The following is a 6,934-nucleotide window of genomic DNA, read 5'->3' as shown; positions in this document are numbered from 1 at the left end:
ATACTGAAAATAGAAAAAAAATCTAATAATGTTAAGATGTATAACACAACTCAAAAAAGAAAAATCTAAATTTAAAAACTAATAAGAACATTAAATGAGTTGATGCCCTTTAGAGATTATTGGCTGAGTGTTTATCAAAGCTTCCTTCGCCAATTACTGATGAACGAAATCTAATTTCTATATATTTACACTGATAAATGTCGAATTGACCTCGGAGTTGATATTTGGTGTGAAACTCTAACTCTGTATTGGTATTAAAAATTTTAAAAACCAGTCCGTTTAGGGGTCTCAATATCTGTCTGTGTACAAGTGACTCTTGTTACATTGGATAACGATGTTGGCAACTAGAAAAACGTAATAAACAAAGTACCTTATCTGGAGTTACTTTGTTGGTTTCATACAAAGGTTGAAATTTGTAGCTCAATCTGCAATGTTATCTGTTAGCTAGCTGAATGATGACTGAAACCTCTAATAAAAAAATTAGATTAACAGAGCTTGGCTCTCGTGTACCTCATGTTGTTAAACAGTTTCTATTAATTCACTTGTCTTTTTGTTAAGTTGGTGTAAATATTTTATCGAATTAAAACTACTTAGTGAAAACCTAGTACATCTTGAAAATTGAACATATTGAATAAAGTGATATGATACACAATTTACTAATTTACATAAACTAATTTACAAGCTTTGCATATATCTAGGATAGAGCCCTTGAAGCAGAGGGAATATTTTTTACCACTTGAAAATAAAGGTTTGTCACTGGATAATAAAGTTTTTATTTATTTGCATGGTTTTGCAGACCTAAGTGAACTCTGTTTAAGTCTTACTTGTGTACAGAAGATTATAAAATCTAGGGCTGTGCCTTTAAAACTTATTTATGTATTTAAATGAGCTAATACTAAATTTAATAATTAGCTGAACGTTTAACGGAAGCTCCCACCAGTTGATCATGAAAGATTTATGTTTTTTGTTTGTGCATCGGTACATATGATAACCCTCGAATGAGTTAATTTAGAGTGTTGAAATTGATGTGAAACTCCACCTAATCTAATTCTATATGAAAATTGAAAATGGTACACATCGGTCACTTGGGTGGTGACGACACAGGGTGAGGATGTTCTCTGCTACAAAGTCTCCCACGCTGATCCTGTTTGACGTGTGTTTAATCTTTTAAATTATACAGCTAAGCAATACATATCACAATAAAAATAAACCAAATTATGTACATACAAATGTTGGAAAAGAGTTAAAAAACGGTTTCCAAATATAATTCACTAGATATTAATTAGTATTAACTCATTGATTTTAGAACTTCACTTCTTTACAGTATGACATTTTTAATGTTTTAAAACAACTTTATATAACAAACCTTTGCTGCATAATTCGATTGTTCATTAAAGAAATATTCAATAACGAATGACTATACATCATGAATTTTGTGCAACAAAAATAATAAGTCAATTATAAAGAGAGAGAGAGAGCAGGTGTTCCTCGGGGCACTACAGTTCACTGGTAACAGCATGCATGTTTTATGTCATCATCTCTGTGTCTGGAACAGAGTAAATATTCATTTAGTTACCGGTACCAATATTGTATGTAACACAAATAGTAGACCAATGATTTGACATGGAGGTAATTGTTACAAACTACAGTATTGACATATAACAAAGCAGTTTCACAGTATTTAATGCCAGGAATGTTGTTTGAATATTTTCCATTATTTTTCAGTTCACTAGTAATTTAACATGTAACAGGCTTAGGGAATGACCTTTAAATCGATTAAAAAAATGTTTGTCCTAGAATTTTAAGGAAAGCTTTCCGATTATCAAAAAAAGAACCAATTTGTTACGAAAACTATTTTTTAACTGTGACAAACCTTAATTAATTACCCATGTAGCACATAGAACTAAAAATGTCTAAATGAAATGATCTAAATTCCGTGTTAAGACAAAACCAGTTTATTAAATAGTAGTTATTTTATATAAATAATAGTCCCAACAAATATAAAAAATTTTAATCTCGATTAATGTGATTCAGTTTTGATTTACAACTTTAACATCCTCGTCTGTAGGATTATTAAGGATCAATAAATTATTGATATGCGTTTGTTAGGTTTTACAAAAATACAACACTAAACTTCATTTCCTTGAATTTGGTCTCATGCAGATTCATTAAATACCTAAAACATTAACCGAAAAACTAATCATGCTACAGTCATAAGTTCTGCTGTCCATTGCAAAGTTTATAACTGTGTGCTACAGCTTTTATCGTACAAGTTGTATAGGCATTCATACTGACAAGTTGTGCTAAGGTTCAGGTACTTATTTTGGTTAGTTCTGTGGGCTGACGCTAGGGCCGCACCATGTGACTTTGATTACCATTCAAATATTTACTGCCTGGGCTATCTGAGCCTCTCAATCCACAGAGGGCAGTCTGAGACCTCAGTTTTCTGTTTCAGTTTACAGCATAGGATGAGTATCTCTTGTGTAAATAATCCTTTTTTCCAGTATTCTACAACGGACTTTTACTATATATTTATTTAGAGACTTGTGTTTTTTAAAATCTAAATGTAATGTCATAAGAGGTAGTGACATACACTCTTATGTAACTAGATGCAGGAACAACTACCGAACTGGGGCACACAGGACGGTTCTGTTTGAACTTTTGCCTTCCCAGACAGGAGTTCTCTTTCTCAACAGATTACTAAATTCGCTAAGAAATTCCCCAATACTAAAGTTTGTCTGAAATCAACTTTAGTCGCTAATGCTTTCTACAACACAGAGGAGTTTATGGCATTCAATTGGGAGACCCTCGATTGGCAGACTGACTAGGGACTAGAGTGGTACAATTAGAAGTGGGAGAGAGTAACTGCAAATAATGTATGTATGAAAGAGACGTTTTTGGTAGAATGAATAAAAACTTTAGCTTTCTACATTTGACAATTCCGATACATTTCTTGTAAAAATGTTTTATGGAATAAACGGCTAATTATTATTATTGTTTAAATGTGTTTTCTTTGTTCTAAAAAGGAATTCAAATAAGTAATAATTGTACATGAGGCGGCTGTAGTGATAAGACCTGGAGAACAATGTTGAAACACATTTACATCCTTATTTTTGGCCGTAGAGTTATATGGGTAAAGTCCCTATAATGAATACACATCCAAACGCTTTTCTTTTTGTAATGATTGTAGATTTTTAATATTTAAACACTGAAGTATAACAAGATTGAGATATTTTTCAAATAAGCATAACAAATATTTAAATTTTTTTGATTAGTATAATTTTATAAAAGTACAGTTTGAGGCCTTTAGTTGCGCGCGTGACCTTGAGTGTGTGGTGATAGGCGGGGTAGCATTATGCGCTGCGTCCCGAGAACATTTCCTGTGACTCATGGGTAAAACCCTCCTTTCAGGAATCGTATTGACCCAAATAATTCATCACACTCGCTACAATCAGTCTGTTTTGTGACAGTGCTGATTGTGGTGAAATTAAATAATCAGAGAATACCAAATAATAGCAATAATATGACTTATCCTGGTTTTTCAGTTGTTATAGTGTTGTTTAACGTGTTTTTGAAAATAACGTATTTGTCAATACTAATCTGCAAATCGAAATCGTGAGTTTAAAGTCGTTAAAGAGATTGTTGCGCCTTCATCTCAGCGGCAATCACGTAAACGCAAGCCGCCAGACAGATAGCGTTTACTTGTTGAAAGGGTAGTATTTGGGCCCTACGAGCACAACTAAATTCCTCCAACTGTAAATGCATGCCTAATTTGTGGGCCATCTGGCCTGCTGTATTTGTATGTACCCTCAGTAATAGTTTTTTCGTGTATCTGTAAACCCGATACAGTACAGTAAGTATATGCTCTCGCTTCCCAGTCCCTGTTCGATATATCATCCTATTCCCTTGGTTTAGTCTAGGCATTATATCAATATTTACAGTATATACCTAATCAGTATTTATGCTTAATCCGTGAAAAACGGATGAGAAGTCTCCTCAAAGATTTTCTGTCATATGAATTTGCATATAATCTCTGACATATTGCTTTGTTGGTTTCATTCACTATGGTCACGGAATCACTGCGCTCGGTTGTTTTCTAAAAGTATAGACACATAGCGAATGTTTGTTGATACATGTTATTTCCTTTTGATTTTGTCCCTTCAGGCACTGTAAATATGCCGTCCCACAATTTCAAATGAAAACAATTGTTACTACCTTACATGTATACAGACTCAATTTCCAGTAAAATCCAGTATAAACTAATTACAGTAATTGAATTGTATTTGTTACTGCTGCTACCTATAATAACAGTTAGATGAAACTATTTGTTATTTCTATATGCATAAAAAACGGCAGCTGATATTTTTTAAGCCTTAGCTCTTGGCTATGCTGGCTTGTTTGAGTCACTGTGGCTATTATTCTTATTATGATTTCCCCGTGAACTCCCAGTTAGAGAGCCGTGACTGTATCCAATAGTCTATGGAGGAGGACGGAGCTGATATTAATTAAGGCAAATTAATACAGTAAATACGGATAGGCAATGGCGCAGTATAGCGGGTACATTGGTTATCGCACGATAACCAGATCAAGCAATGTCGAGCGTGGCTGCTGCTTGGATGGGTGGCTGCTGAGCGATCCTGTCCTTGCAAGCAGTCCGCCTGCCCGGTGTTGGTGGTGGTTCGGAAGTCACCTTTATGTCGTTGGTCCCCGGGTTAAGTGTTATAGAGGCTTCTCAGTTCTAACTTCGCCTGGTAAAATAAGAAATCTTCACTTTACTTTAAATACATTTTGTTTGAATTGGTACTTATAAAGATATCTGTGAATGGCATTGATTTCTATATCTAAGGAATATGGATGTAAAATTTTGTACAAATTCGTCCATTAGGATATCGAGACATTCAAACATCTTCCTAAACTTTAGCACATATAGGATTAGAGTAAAAATTATATCGGGGACAGTTTTATAAATATTGCTCAGTTAATATGAATAACCTAAACTTGTGATTTGAGTTCAGCTAATCAAAGGTACATTAGCAAAATATTAAATCAGTATTAAATTATGTTGCAAAATGACAGAATTAAAACAAAAGTTCGAAATTAAATATCTCGAAAACCGTTATTTCCACATCAATTTTACAAGTTCTGTTGTAAAGTTAATGACAAACTCAACGGTATACTATTTGTTTAAATTTGTATAAGAGTATACTTTTTACCAGCAAAAAAGAATAAACACTCAACCACTAAAAATAGGTCTCAACCTAATAAAACTAATACCATACCGTTGGGTTATTCATTTAATTTTCAACAAAGCACTATTCTTGCAAAATTTCAGTAAAAATAAAGACTAATAAGACATTTAATTAGAAAAAAATTATAATACCGAGAATTGTGACGAAAAGTGAAATTTATTTTTCGTCATGTTTCTTAGATTAGCCGAACATAAATAGAAAGTTACAAGTTATACAAATTAATCTCATTAACACAGTAAAAAAACGGGCGAACATATGATAAATTAAGTAAGGTAAAACATATGTTCAGTTGAACGTTAGTGCTTATTTTTGTGCCCACTATTGTTTCCTGAAGTAATACAAAACCCTCGCGAGACAACCTGTATATACCATATAATGTATACGAGCGTATACTTGTGTCACCGCCAAGTGGAACAATATTAACGAGGTCAACCTGTCGTGAACCCGACTCTTGTAACATAACTCGGGTTTAAGTGTTTTACTACTCCGTCCTGTCACCTTCGGCACTGCTATTGCTTTTATCGTTGTAAAGTAATAGTTTAGAACGGACACGTATAAGTTAGTATTAGTTTATATGACGATAATATTAATTTTTATAAGTATCCATGTTTTATAGATCTGCACACACATTTCTTTGAAAACTCGTCATTAATTGATATAAAAACGTAGTAGACTAATTTATATACATGAAGAACATGGTGTTGCTGCAAACCATATAGACTATGTATAGAATATGAATTATTTTCCTAATTAATTTGATAATTTGTGACGTACTACTCTGTACGTATTTTATGTACTTCTTATAACGTACTAATCATATATTCTGTACCTCTTAATGTGATGTGCACAAAAGAGAACAAATTGTAAGTACGTAAGAAATTACGTAAATTTTAAGAAGGAAGCAATGTTAGTATTATATAAGTACAGTTAATCTCCTCGGAAGGAAAATAAATGTCTTAAAATTAAAGTAAAACAATACATTTTAATATAGGCTACTATACTTCTTCTTCTTCTATGGAGCGGCCTATTGCCATGCACTAAAGCCTCAAGGATCTTTCGCGCACCATGGAAGTACACTATGACGCCGACCAGTCTAAGGTTTCAGCAGTTCTACAAACCGCCGAAAGCAACCGACCAGATCCTCCTGGAGAAATCTCCACCCTTGTCCAGACTACCAATGATGGCGTACCGCTTCCTTGCTATTGCAGGGCAATCATAGAACAGGTGTTCAGCAGTGTTAAATAATACAAGTTCCGGTAAGTTAGGAAGGATACTACAACGCATAGTGCGCTGAAATCAGTTTTTGTCACCAAATTTCAACATCGATTTTCACTCTGTTATTTTTTCTTTAAAGTTTGAATAATATACTTGTGTGAATGTGATTTGTTAAAATCTCCTTTGATTGTACTCAGCAGCTTGCTTAAAAATTTATTTCTTCTGCTATGTCTTGTTGCCTTCATGGTTACTCATAATACCAATGTAAAAATATCCCCAGGAAGGTTCACTTCTGGTTTATACATTCCACAAGTTGAAAAAGACACAGTTGAAATTACAAGGACCGATGTATCAAACATCGATTTTAAATCTGAGCAACCTTATGGATGTCCAGGAACGGAACATCACTAACGGCAAATGTCGAGATGTTGGGGTGCAAGGCTAGATTGATAGTTCTAGTCTTCTGCGGG

This window comes from Homalodisca vitripennis, chromosome 4 (genome assembly GCF_021130785.1).
Source record: "Homalodisca vitripennis isolate AUS2020 chromosome 4, UT_GWSS_2.1, whole genome shotgun sequence".
Lineage (NCBI taxonomy): Eukaryota > Metazoa > Arthropoda > Insecta > Hemiptera > Cicadellidae > Homalodisca > Homalodisca vitripennis.
The sequence above is the reverse complement of the archived record's forward strand: the minus strand, read 5'-3'. Positions refer to the sequence as shown.